Here is a 14,468-nt window from a genome sequence, read left to right as displayed (position 1 = left end):
AGTACGCGGGCCTCTCACTGTTGTGGCCTCTCCCATTGCGGAGCACAGGCTCCGGACGCGCAGGCTCAGCGGCCATGGCTCACGGGCCCAGCCGCTCCGCGGCATGTGGGATCCTCCCAGACCGGGGCGCGAACCCGTGTCCCCTGCATCGGCAGGCGGACGCTCAACCACTGCGCCACCAGGGAAGCCCTAAATTTTACTTAGTTTTAATCAATTTAAATTGAAAAACTGATTCACGATTCAGTTATTGGAAAATTTTGAAGTATGTTGGAGCAACCTGAATATGTGAATCTATTTTTTAAACTGTAAATTTTATCAAATCTGAATACATATCAATTGTTTCTGATGAAGTTTAGTTTGGGAATTGAGATGTGTTGCAGGTGTAAAATACACACCAGATTTCAAAGGCTTCATACAAAACAAAAAGTGTAAAATGTCTTGTTAATAAGTTTTATACCAATTACATGTTGAAATAATATTTTTGTATATATTATGTTAAGTAAAATTTATCATTAAAATTAATTTTACCTCTTTGTACTTTTCTTAAAGTGACTACTAGAAAATTTTCATTGACAATGTGGCTTGCATTATATTTCTGTTGGGCAATACCACTTTAGAAGGTGGCAGTGAGCAGAGGCAGACTCATTTCTTTATCGGAATGAGGGAGAGAGGCCATTGCTAAATAAATTCCATGATCCCAGGCAAAGTGCTGGCACCGTTTCCTGGATTTCTGAGAATCAATGGCAGGAACACAGAACAGCACAGAGCTGGGTGGGGTTGATTCACTGCCTGATTCCTTCCCATGTTAAGTCACAAAACACACCATCTTGAAATTTCCGTCACTATCATTGCCTTGGTCGAAGGGAGACCGCAGTTTTTATCTGGGCTTTGATTTGGGGACAACAGCATTTTAATGACTAGGGCATTTTAGGAGAAGCTAGTGGCCAGGAAAGATATTCTTAAAATCAGTATGAACTTAATTTTTTCACTTCTGCCCTCTCAAAGTTTACCTTAGACCCAATGTGTGGTGGAAATTCACCCTCCAAGCATCTGCTTTTCTCCAGTTTGGAATGTTTTCCTCCAGAGCAGCCTTGTTTTTGAAATGATTTGCAGGCTGCCGGAGGAGGCTGCGAGAGGAAGTCTGACCCGCCAAGCCCATCTGGAAGTGGTTTCAGGGGCCACATCACTCAGCCAGCCCAACGCCTAGATTCCCAGCTGCCTGGAACAGGGGTGGAAGAAACCCGAGCTGCTCCAGAGTCTGCACTAGCAAGGGAGGTGCGGTGGGGGAGGAAGACTGTCTTGGAAACGGAATATTGGCCTTGAGGCCCTCCAGCCCTTTGAGATTTCTAGTGGGATTGTAGAAGCAGCTGAAGCAGTGTGAAGGGCAGCGTCCCAGGGCCAGCCACGATTCGAATGCTCTGCCTGCAGCCCTTCTGGACGGAGGAGCCCTGCCCTCACCGCTCACCAGGTAAACAGAAATTTACAGCAGGGTGACAGCCTTTCTCTTTCACCCTGGCCTCCTGGCAGCTGTCCTTTATTTTGCTGTAGATGCAAGAAAGTAAATCAGAGGTGGACTACCCCACGCAAACCACCTTCAGGCGCCCCAGCTGATGTTTGTAGCATGCTAGCGGCATCTTCTTTTTTTTTTTTTTTTTTTTTTTTTTTGCCATCGCTGCAAATCCAAAATATTCAGTGTGCAAGTTTTTCACATCCTGGACTGCTTTTCCAGACCTGGGTTTATCTCCGTCCCCCTACCCCCAAATAGTGTGATTTACTTACTGTTTTCATCATATTTTAAGTGTGGAAATCATCTGTTAGCTAGGACTGGATAAATGCTAGCCTTTAATGCTGGTATGTTTCTGAGCCACAAAAGATTTAATTGAGCTGTGATTCATGTTTTCAGAATCTGTCCTAGGAAGCTATTCTGAGGGCCCCAATCCCCCCGCAAAGAACTGGCAGTTGTATGAAATCTAAATGAGGCTTATTGTAAATATGGTAGTCATAACGGTCGGGTTGAAAATGCTTTTTAACTTTCAAAAAAAAGTCTTCTTTTGTTCACTTTATGAGCAAGCGTAATACTTTGGCTAAGCCTGATATATAATTTATGACATAAGTTAAGAAGGGATAGTTAATAAAAGAGTAAGAAGAGAGAGGAAGAAAATATGATATCCAAACATCTGAATGTGCTGTGGAAAAAAGGCAGTCCTCTAGCTGTTTGGCCCGTGCAGCCAAATATCCAAAGTGACATTGGTTTGTTTTGTCTTTTCCTCTGAATGTTTTGGTGTTGCATTTGTTTACAGTATCCTTTGCGTGCTGCATAATGGAATTCCAGGCTTCCATCTAACTCAGTAGAGCAGTGCAGGGCAGTGGTGGGAACATGGGCTCTGGGGGCCGACTCACAGAGTCTGTGTGCTGCCACTTATAAGCTTTATAAACTTTGACTCTGGGTGACTCTATCTCTTCATCTGTAAAATGGGAATTAAGCGACATCATGTGTCTAAAGGACATAATGCAGGATCTGCAGAGTAGTGAGGCCTCAGGGGAGGTCAGCTTCTCTGGTGGTGCTGATGATGACAACGGTGATGGTGAAGGTGACCACACACCCTGCACTGGGCGACAGCCCTGCTTTTGACACACTGTTCCCTCCTATAGTCCAGCGGTCCGGTGTTCCTCACATCCGTCCAAGTTGTCTCTCCAGGGTTCTGCTTCCTTCCTTCTTCTCTTCAAACACCTCTCCTTCTTTTCCACTCTGGCTCTCTGTAGTTCTCCTGCTTCTTCCCTTGCTGAGAGAAAGACATGCTCAGCAAGCCACAGCCCTCACCATTTTCATTCCTAGTTCCCAGGGGGCAGGATTCTAAAGGTTTCTTTTATTTCAGCGTCTGCCAAAGAATGTTCCAAAGAAGATAGTCCCATGGGGAAAATATGTTCTGTGAGCCATATACCCCTCTCAGCACTCTCAAGGCATGATGGCATTTTAAAGATCCTGAGAAGTCCCGCAGAACAGGGGTCTCCAACCCTCGGGGCGCAGACTGGTACCGCTCCGCGGTTGTTAGGAACCAGGCCGCACAGCAGGCGGTGAGCAGCGGGGGAGCTCGAGCCAAGCTTCATCTGCCGCCCCTCGCCGCCCCCATCGCTCGCATTACCGCCTGAACTGTCCCCCCTACAGGCTCCCCCCACCGTCTGTGGAAAAATTGTCTTCCACCAAACCAGTCCCTGGTGCCAAAAAGGTTGGGGACCGCTGCTGCAGATGAGAAATCTGCCTGAGTTTGTTTTTTAACACAGTGATTCCCAGTTGACACAGAGCCATTTTATCACATCACATAGATTAACATAGGCACTCTGCAATATCCTATTCTTTTTTTAAATTTTTTTATTTTTTGGCCATGCCATGTGGCATGTGGGATCTTAGTTCCCCAACCAGGGATCAAACCCGCACCCCCTGCAGTAGAAGCGGAGTCTTAACCACTGGATCGCCAGGGAAGTCCCTGCAAAATCCTATCCTGACCACATGTGTTTTCACCCTGGTTCCTCTCATGGACATCCTACTGCATACCTTTCCTGGCGAACACCCAAGGGGACATCTTGTTCTCCCTTCCCTGGTTAAGGACAGGTGATTGATCACGCATGCCATATTGATATGTAGAAAGTCTGGCCTAAGGTGGGCAGCAGGGATCAGCAAACGTCCCCTGCAAAGGGCCAGGTAGGTGGCTTTGCAGACCAGATGGTCTCCATCATGACGACTCAGTTATGCGGGAGTAGTGTGGACATGGCCGTGGAAAAAACATCAAACAGCGCCATCAAAGAATAAGCCTGGCTCTGTTCCCACAAAACTTTATTTTTAAAAAACGGTGATGGGCAGGATCTGGCTGTAGTTTGTCGGCATCTGGTCTAAAGCCATGTTGTGAAAGAATGCCTCAATCCATCACAGGAGAAAGCAGGATGGATCGTCCACAAACTGAAGACATCCCCACCCTGCTTATTTTGTGGATCAGGAGTAAGCCTTTCATGCTCCAGCAAAAAGTAAAAAGGCCAGAGGTGTTTTGTTGGAGGCCAGATTCCTAAGTCCTGGTTTTGTCCTTCTTTCTCTTTTCTTCAAGTGAACCCATGCTCCTGTCCTGTTCATAACTCTGTAGTCTGCCTGGTTTAAGTTGAAGAGCTCTATTAAATGTATTTTATGCCCATGTGAACTTCAGGGTCAAGTCTTAGAGAATACCGTGAAATCACAGAGCTTCTTGGCAGGTCTCTTAACCTCCCTGAACTTCAGTTTCCTCATCAGTAAACTGAGAAGAATAACTTTATAGGGTTGTTGTGGGAATCAAATTAGTTAATATACATATAAAGGTCTTAGAACAATGCCTAGCTAATAGAAATTACTATGTAAGTGTCTCCTATTATCATTGTAATAAATTATTTAATTTAACCTGCAAAACAATCCCATTTTACAGACTGGGTTTTGTAAATTGCCCAAGATTACGCAGTAAGAAATGAGGCAGAACCAGGATTCAAAGTCAGCTCTGTCTAATGACAAAACCCATGATATTTCCACTCAGGTACATGCCCTGCCAGATTTAAGTCATTCAAAAATACATTTTAGGAGCCCCTCTTTTATATTCCTTTTTGATTCCCAGGTCCTTTCCTATTACCTCCTTACCTGAACCCATGGCAGACATGATTAATCAATCACAGTGCCCTTCCTTCCTTCCTTCCTTCTTTCCTTCTTTCTTTCACTGAGTCTTGTGATGGCTTTAGACTCCTCAATTTGTCAGTCCTAAAAGCTCCTACCAACTGATTAGAGTTGGAATGTAAAATAAAACTTATGGGCTCTGATTTTTGGAATACATTTCTGGAGTCCCTCCCACTTTTGCCTTTTCTTCCAAGGCAGAGCTAATCCCCTTAGCCACTGCCAGGTCTTAAGACATTCTTTCCAGGTTTGACAACAGGCCCAAACTCTTCGACATTTGGTAAAACAACTCCCCATGCAAGATCTTCTGGGACCTGTTTTTAAACCTAATAGACATTTCTCTGGTCCAGATCAATTCCCTAAGCTCTCCTTTTTCTTGCTAGTCACAGGCCCTAGGACCTTTCCCCCATTGAAGCTCCAACCATCCAGTGCCTTACCTAGGGATTTCCTCTTTCCAACATTGTGAGATGACTCCCCAGCTGCATCTTTCTTGCTGTCCTGAAGACAGGCCTATGGGCCCTTAATGCTGAAGGTACCAATAAGAAGACCCGAGCCCTCCGCTTTTATTTATTTATTTTAAAAATAAATTTATTTATTTATTTGTTTGTTTATTTTTGGCTGTGTTGGGTCCTCGTTGCTGCGCGCAGGCTTTCTCTAGTTGCGGTGAGCGGGGGCTACTCTTTGTTGCGGTGCACGGGCTTCTCATGTCGTGGCTTCTCTTGTTGCGGAGCATGAGCTCTAGATGCACGGGCTTCAGTAATTGTGGCATGTGGCTCAGTAGTTGTGGCTCACGGGGTCTAGAGCACAGGATGAGTAGTTGTGGCACATGGGCTGTTCCGTGGCACGTGGGATCTTCCCGGACCAGGGCTCGAACCCGTGTCCCTTGCATCGGTAGGCAGACTCTCAACCACTGCGCCACCAGGGAAGCCCCTGCTTTTATTCTTGTAGTGGGACCATCAACCTGGCTTTACCCTCCTTTTGGCTTTTTCCTTAGTGAGGGTATGCAGACCCTTTTCTTCCTGGGATTGAAGAACAGAACAACAAGAGCCCTTTCTTCCTCTCTCCTATTTCTCACTCATTCATTCCACACACATTTCTTGAGGCACACAGAGGTAGGTCGGTCACAGTCCCTGTCCTCTGTCATCTCATGGTCTAGTGGAGGAGACAGGCACACCCATGATATTAGAACACAGTGTTCTGAGTGCAGGGATAGGCATAGGAATGGAGATTAGGGGAGCACCCAGGCAGGGTAATCAGGTAAGGCTTCCTGAAGGAGGAGGAGGAGTCTTTAAAGCACAAGTAGCAATTTACTGGGGAAAGAGGAGGGGAAAGGGCATTCCAGGCAGAGGGGACTAAATGAACCAAAGTTCAGCGACAAGAAAAACATAGAGGGCTTCCCTGGTGGTGCAGTGGTTAAGAATTCACCTGCCAATGCAGGAGACACGGGTTCGAGCCCTGGTCCGGGAAGATCCCACATGCCGCTGAGCAAGTAAGCCCATGCTCCACAACTACGGAGCCTGCGAGCCACAACTACTGAGCCCATGTGCCACAACTACTGAAGCCTGAACGCCCAGAGCCCATGCTCCGCAACAAGAGAAGCCACCACAGTGAGAAGCCTGAGCACCACAACAAAGAGTAGCCCCCGCTCGCCACAACCAGAGAAAGCCCGCACGCAGCAACAAAGACCCAATGCAGCCAAAAATAAATAAATAAGTTAATTAATTAATTAATTTAAAAAAAGAGAAGCATAGACCTGGGTGTGAAGGACAGTGGAGGGCTGGAGACTAACTTTCAACCAGTTCAGCTTAGATGGAAGACATGGCACAGAGGGCCTAGGGGAATCTTAAGCTCCAATCTTAACCTTCTGGTACTGGATTTCCAGTGAAGGGCTTTAGGGAGGAAAGGAACACTCAGAGTAGTGGGGTTTTTTTGTTTGTTTTTGTTTTTTTGATTGAAGTGTAATTGATTTACAATGTTATGTTAGTTTCTGGTGTACAGCAAAGTGATTCAGTTATATATATGAGCATGTGTGTGTGTGTGTTTGTATACACTGTATATATTCACTTTTTCAGATTCTTTTCCATTATGGTTTATTACAAGATATTGAGTATAGTTCCCTGTGCTATACAGTAGGTCCTTGTTGTTTATTTTACATGATAGTAGTAAGTATGTGTTAATCCCAAACTCCTAATTTATCCCTCTCCCCCCAATCCCTTTCCCCTTTGGTAACCGTAAGTTTATTTTCTATGTCTGTGATTCTGTTTCTGTTTTGTAAATAAGTTCATCTGTATCATATTTTAGATTCCACATATAAGTGGTATCATATGCTATTTGTCTCTTTCTGACTTCACTTAGTATGATAAGCTCTAGATCCATCCGTGTTGCTGCAAATGGCATTATTTCATTCTTTTTTTATGGCTGAATCCGTGTATTAGTGATACAATCTCTAGATCCATCCGTGTTGCTGCAAATGGCATTATTTCATTCTTTTTTTATGGCTGAGTAGTATTCCATTGTGTGTGTGGGGGTTTGTGTGTGTGTATATACCACACCTTCTTTATCCATTCGTCTATCAGTGGACATTTAGGTTGCTCCCATGTCTTAGCTATTGTAGGTAGTGCTGCTATGAACACTGGGGGTGCATGTATCTTTTCCAATTAGTTTTCTCTGCGTATGTGCCCAGGATTGGGACTGCTGGATCATATAGTAGCTCTTTAGTCAGTAGGATTCTACAAGACAACTGGCTTGTCTTCTTCCAAAAAAAGTTCATGAAAAATCAAAAGGCAGTGTGGTGAGGTGGGAGTGATCAAGAGTAAAAGAAACTAAAGATATGACAACCAAACTATAAAAAACAATATTGGAGGGCTTCCCTGGTGGCGCAGTGCTTGAGAGTCCGCCTGCCGATGCAGGAGACGCGGGTTCGTGCCCCTTTTCGGGAAGATCCCACATGCCGCGGAGCGGCTGGGCCCGTGAGCCATGGCCACTGAGCCTGCGCGTCCGGAGCCTGTGCTCCGCAAATGGGAGAGGCCACGACAGTAAAAAAAAAAAAAAAAAAAAAAAAAAAACAATATTGGAATAATGGGGACATTTTGAATATGGACTGCTTATCCAGTGATGTTGAATTAATGTTATTTTTCTTAGGTGTGATAATGGCATTGTGATTATATAGGAGGATGTCCTTGTTCTTAAGAGATGCACACTGAAGTATTTAGGGCTGAAGAGTCATGTGTATATATATATATATACATACATATATATATACAGAGGGAGGGAAGAAGAGAGAAAGAGAAAGAGAGAAAGGAAATATGGCAACGTGTTAGCAATTGGTGAATCTGGTGTAGGGTATATGAAAATCCATTCGTTCAGCTTTTTGGTAGACTTTAAATGTTTCAAGTGATAAAAAGAGAAGGAAAAATCGCACACAAAAATAAGGGTACTCGGGACTTCCCTGGCAGTCCAGTGGTTAAGACGCTGCGCGTTTCCACTGCAGGGGGCACGGGTTCCATCTTTGGTCAGGGAACTAAGATCCGCCATGCAGCGTGGCCAAAGAAAAAAAAAGGTACTCAACCTGCATGTATATTTCAAATTAATTTACTGTAATTATTAAACAACAAAAATAGTCACTGTGACAGCTGTACCAGTGATGGATTGGGAAAAGGTAGGGAGCAGAAATCCTAGAGGCAGGAAGTCCAGGAGGGAAATTACTGCAGAGTTAATCAGTGAGATGAGGCAGGGTAGAAAGGAGATGGATTAAGAAACACTTAGGAGGTGAAACTGTTGGATGAGGAATTGGGAGGGAGCGGTGGAAGAGGACGCTCAGAGAACACTGAGGAGGAGCTTCTGTGGGGCAGGTGCTGATTTCAGCTGTGAACAGATGAGGTTTGAGGTGCTGCGCAGCTTCCTGGAGGAGGGGGTCACGTGTTCTATAAGTCTTTTATATGCGAAGGAGCCAGCCACATGGATATCTGGCAGGAGTGTTCCAGGTGAAGGGAATAGCATTCCCAGTGGAGGGAACGAGTGTAAAAGGCTCTGAGGCAGGAGAGTGCCTGGCAAGGAGGCCAGTGTGATCGGGTGAGATCTTGTAGGACACTGTACAGACGTTGGCTTTTACTCTGAGAGAAATAGCGAGGGCTTGGAGAATTTTAAACAGAAAACAACACAACCAACTAAAAGGAGACACAGGCAGAATCATCCAATCAAAGGATGGTGGTGATAAGGCCAGGGAGAAGGCGGTACCAGTGGTGAAGATCATGGATATATTTTGAAGATGGAACTGACAGGATTTGTGGTCAGTCCACCTGTGGGGAATGAGAAACAGAGAAGGGTCAAGGATAACACCAAGTTTATTTTCGCTGGAGCAATTAGAAGAATGGAGTTGCCGTTGTGCAGCTGGGGGAGATGATGGGAGATGTGTGTTTTGGGCAAATGTCAGGAGTTCGAATTTCGACATGAGGATGCCTTCAAGTGGAGCCACCCAGTGGACACTTGGCTTTAGGAGTCTGGAGTCCACGTGAGAGATCTGGGCTGGAGACAGTAATTTGGGAGTTGTAGGCATATAAATGGTATTTCAAGCCAGCAGAGTCCACCATTTAGAGGTTCCAGAGATGGGGGAACAGCCAAAGAGGCTGAGGATGAGCAGTCCCCAAAGGTGGTGGGAAAGTAGGTGAGTGTGGGGTCCCGCAGGCTACGTACAGGACGTGTGTAGAGAAGGAGAGTGCGGGCAGGTGGCCTGCGCCTCCCGTGCACCTGGGCCTCGCCCGCATAGTAATGAGTCCTGTGCTGCACTTGCTCACAGGCAGGAACCATGGTAACCCAGAATATGCTCTCTCACGCTCTGCCCCAGACACTCGTTTCCCTTGGCCCCAGATTTCTGCTTCTTATTCTATGTCTTCTTAAGATGTTTTGCAGCTGTTTCCTCCAGCTCTCGTCCCTGACTTCCCGCCATCACTCTTCTGCCCCTTTACAGCTCTGATCCCTCTGCCAAATCCATACCATCAGCTCCTCTCTAGAAGCTGCAAACATCTCTTGCGCACCTACTTAATCTATTAGAACGCTTTTGACTGCAAGCACCGGAAATACCAGTTTATAGCAGCTTAAACGGAAGGTGCCACCATCAGAGATGAGATCAAATTGTAAAGAGGGAGAGAAGTATGCCAGTCAGGCATACTGAATCTTTATACAATTTCATATGTTTTTTAAAAAGTAAATGAAACAGGGAATTCCCTGGCAGTCCAGTGGCTAGGATTCCATGCTTCCACCGCAAGGGGCCGGGGTTCAATCCCTGGTCAGGGAACTAAGATCCTGCAAGCCGTGAGGCACGACCAAAAAAAAACAAAATAAAAAGTAAATGAAACAGGCTTTCTCTTGGAGGTACGTGCTTCTCAGGGACTCCTTTCTGCCTTGTATTCTAAAAGCACCTTAGAAGGTTTCCTACGAGAATCTGCTTCAGGAATTTCCCTCCTTGGCTCACTACTGCACTGCCTTGCAATTAGATGTGCATATCAGTTTCCTGAATCCTCTTATTTTATCTTTTTTTAAAAAAATTTTTTTAAATTTATTCTTGGCTGCATTGGGTCTTTGATGCTGCGCGCGGGCTTTCTCTAGTTGCGGTGAGCGGGGGCTACTCTTCATTGCGGTGCACGGGCTTCTCACTGCAGTGGCTTCTGTTGCGGAGCACGGGCTCCAGATGCACGGTCTTCAGTAGTTGTAACCCTTGGGCTCTAGAGTGCAGGCTCAGTAGTTGTGGCACACGGGCTTAGTTGCTCCACAGCGTGTGGGATCTTCCTGGACCAGGGCTCGAATATGTGTCCCCTGCATTGGCAGGCGGATTCTCAACCACTGCGCCACCAGGGAAGCCCCCCTTATTTTATCTTAAAGAGATTTTAGAGTTGCAACGTGCTGGACAGGGGAAAGATGAGCCCCCTTGCCAGGTGAGTCAGCACTTACTCTTTGGCATGAGCTCAGTAGTTAAGAGTAACGGAGCACTCAAGGGAGAGCAGACCAACCTCGCCTGGGAGCTGTGAAATTTCATGAATACACAGTGACATCTGTTACCTGGAGCCCCCCTCACCTGCCTCTGGGATAGCCAGAATAGCCTTTCATGAGTTTCAGAACCTTGTGGTTAAAGAGCATCAGATTTGAAGTCAGAGAGCCCTAATTTCAAATCCCTGTTCTACTATTTACCAGCTGTGTGATTTTGAGCAAGTTACTGACTCTCTCTGAGCCACAATTTCCTCATTTGAAAAATGGAATTAGTAGTATATCCATCCCGTTCTGGCCACACACAGGGAATGTATTTGTAAGGATTCATTTGCAAGAAATTGAACCTCATTTCAAAGAAGTTTAAGGAAAAGAGGGGAATTGATTGGCTTGGCTGATTGGGATATACAGGGAGGAGCTGGCCTCAGGGATTTGGAGCCCAGAGCCTTCTGGTCTCCCCCTCATTCTCTCCTGTGGTACCAGATGGTCTCTGGAAGGGAACAGACATGTGGCCAAAGACCATTCTAGGCTGACATTACCTCAAAAAGTTAGCCGAATGTATATCATCCAGAATAGTAAATGGATAAAAGGTACCTGAAACCAATCTCAGAAGAATCGTAAGTAGCATGCCTTTTGACTCAATTCTTTCCCAAGTGCAAGAGGGGAAAAGGAGAAGGGCTGTTGCAAATGCACTCAGAGCTCCTGGGTGTACAGTCTATATCCTGGGAAAATGAAAGGGACATTGTAGCCAGTTGTTTACAGTGAGTTAAAGGCTTGAATGAAATCCCTGTTGAAGAGTTTCCCTAGATCACTGCCAACAAGTTCTCACAACACTTTGGTTCATAAAGAAACCCTGGGGTACTATGCTATCCTGCCTTCTCTGTCATGTTGCTGATTTCTAAAGGTTACTATTCCTGGTCTGCTGTCAGCTGCATCCAGTCAGACGTCAAGTTCAGAAGTTCTTTTGAAGGACCGTAATTAAGAAGGATCAATTTAATTTTAAAATAAATTTTGAGTTTTCAAGACAAATTGTTATTTATGGTAAATTAGCTCGTTTGTTTGTTTTTTAAGATAAAGGAAGTCATTTTCCAACTCCTGGAAAATGCCACAAAGAAATGAATGAATATGTGACAAAATTTAATTTTAGATTTCAAAACTAAGATGAATTTTTTTTTTCCTCCAGCAAAAATGGGTTTATTCACAATTAGCAGAGAATTTGAGGTCTGCAACTATGGTGAGCCACGTGCAAGTTCCCTCATGGCAAGAGGAGAACACTTTTTTAGAGGGGAAAAAGGAAGCTGGGAGGGCTACAAAAACAGGGTCTTTGGCTTTTCTTTTTCTTTTTTTTGAATTTTTGAATTTTATTTTATTTATTTTTTTATACTGCAGGTTCTTATTAGTCATCCATTTTATACACATTAGTGTATACATGTCAATCCCAATCTCTCAATTCATCCCATCCCCCCACGCCCACCCCCGGCCCCCTTTCCCCCCTTGATGTCCATACATTTGTTCTCTACATCTGTGTATTTCTGCCCTGCAGACAGGTTCATCTGTACCATTTTTCTAGGTTCCACATATATGCGTTAATATACGATATTTGTTTTTCTCTTTCTGACTTACTTCACTCTGTATGACAGTCTCTAGATCCATCCACGTTTCTACAAATGACTCAATTTCGTTCCTTTTTATGGCTGAGTAATATTCCATTGTATATATATACCACATCTTCTTTATCCCTTCATCTGCTGATGGGCATTTAGGTTGCTTCCACGTCCTGGCTATTGTAAATAGTGCTGCAATGAACATTGGGGTGCATGTGTCTTTTTGAATTATGGTTTTCTCTGGGTATATGCCCAGTAGTGGGATTGCTGGATCATATGGTAATTCTATTTTTAGTTTTTTAAGGAACCTCCATACTGTTCTCCATAGTGGCTGTATCAATTTACATTCCCACCAACAGTGCAAGAGGGTTCCCTTTTCTCCACACCCTCTCCAGCATTTGTTGTTTCTAGATTTTCTGATGATGCCCATTCTAACCGGTGTGAGGTGATACCTCTTTGTAGTTTTGATTTGCATTTCTCTAATAATTAGTGATGTTGAGCAGCTTTTCATCTGCTAATTGGCCATCTGTATGTCTTTTTTGGAGAAATGGCTGTTTAGGTCTTCTGCCCATTTTTGGATTGGGTTGTTTGTTTTTTTAATATTGAGCTGCATGAGCTGTTTATCTATTTTGGAGATTAATCATTTGTCCGTTGATTCGTTAGCAAATATTTTTTCCCGTTCTGAGGGTTGTCTTTTCGTCTTGTTTGTAGTTTCCTTTGCTTTGCAAAAGGTTTTAAGTTTCATTAGGTCCCATTTGTTTATTTTTGTTTTTATTTCCATTATTCTAGGAGGTGGATCAAAAAAGATCTTGCTGTGATTTATGTCAGAGAGTGTTCTTCCTATGTTTTCCTCTAAGAGTTTTATAGTGTCCAGTCTTACATTTAGGTCTCTAATCCATTTTGAGTTTCTTTCTGTGTATAGTGTTAAGGAGTGTTCTAATTTCATTCTTGTACATGTAGCTGTCCAGTTTTCCCAGCACCACTTATTGAAGAGACTGTCTTTTCTCCATTGTATATCCTTGCCTCCTTTGCCATAGATTAGTTGACCATAGGTGCGTGGGTTTATCTCTGGGCTTTCTATCCCGTTCCATTGATCTATATTTCTGTTTTTGTGCCATACCATACTGTCTTGATTACTGTAGCTTTGTAGTATAGTCTGAAGTCCAGGAGCCTGATTCCTCCAGCTCCTTTTTTCTTTCTCAAGACTGCTTTGACTATTCGGGGTCTTTTGTGTTTCCATACAAACTGTGAAACTTTTTGTTCTAGTTCTGTGAAAAATGTCAGTGGTAGTTTGATAGGGATTGCATTGAATCTGTAGATTGCTTTGGATAGTATAGTTATTTTCACAATGTTGATTCTTCCAGTCCAAAAACATGGTGTATCTCTCCATCTGTTTATATCATCTTTAATTTCTTTCATCACTGTCTTATAGTTTTCTGCATACAGGTATTTTGTCTCCCTAGGTAGGTTTATTCCTAGGTATTTTATTCTTTTTGTTGCAGTGGTAAATGGGAGTGTTTCCTTAATTTCTCTTTCAGATTTTTCATCATTAGTATATAGGAATGCAAGAGATTTCTGTGCATTACTTTTGTATCCTGAAACTTTATGAAATTTATTGATTAGCTCTAGTAGTTTTCTGGTGGCATCTTTAGGATTCTCTATGTGTAGTATCATGTCATCTGCAAAGAGTGATGATTTTACTTCTTCTTTTCCTATTTGGATTCCTTTTATTTTTTTCTTCTCTGACTGCCGTGGCCAGGACTTCCAAAACTATGTTGAATAATAGTGGTGAGAGTGGACATCCTTGTCTTGTTCCTGATCTTAGAGGAAATGCTTTCAGTTTTTCACCATTGAGAATGATGTTTGCTGTGGGTTTGTCATATGTGGACTTTATTATGTTGAGGTAGGTTCCCTCTATGCCCACTTTCTGGAGAGTTTTTATCATAAGTGGATGTTGAATTTTGTCAAAAGCTTTTTCTGCCTTTTGAGATGAGCGTATGGTTTTTCTTCTTCAATTTGTTAATATGGCAATGACTGATTTGCGCATATTGAAGAATCCTTGCATTCCTGGGATAAAGCCCACTTGATCATGGTGTATGATCCTTTTAATGTGTTGTTGGATTCTGTTTGCTAGTATTTTGTTGGATTTTTGCACATCTATATTCATCAGTGATATTGGTGTAGTTTTCTTTCTTTGTGACATC

The 14,468-nt window shown here is 43.8% G+C and overlaps 1 protein-coding gene across 1 annotated transcript in view; it reads left to right on the top strand.

Moving 5' to 3' along the window:
- Positions 1-1,363: 1,363 nt before the first annotated feature.
- The window catches only part of GLT8D2 (glycosyltransferase 8 domain containing 2), a 46,806-nt gene continuing 33,701 nt past the window's right edge, over positions 1,364-14,468 (top strand). The window contains exon 1 of the mRNA XM_007454278.1: positions 1,364-1,468. The gene's annotated coding sequence lies outside the window, so the exon portion shown is untranslated. The remainder of the gene's footprint in view (positions 1,469-14,468) is intronic.

This window comes from Lipotes vexillifer, unplaced genomic scaffold (genome assembly GCF_000442215.2).
Source record: "Lipotes vexillifer unplaced genomic scaffold, Lipotes_vexillifer_v1.1 scaffold492, whole genome shotgun sequence".
Classification (NCBI taxonomy): Eukaryota; Metazoa; Chordata; class Mammalia; order Artiodactyla; family Lipotidae; genus Lipotes; species Lipotes vexillifer.
Note: the sequence above shows the minus strand (reverse complement) of the source record. Positions and strands in the feature narration are given on the sequence as shown.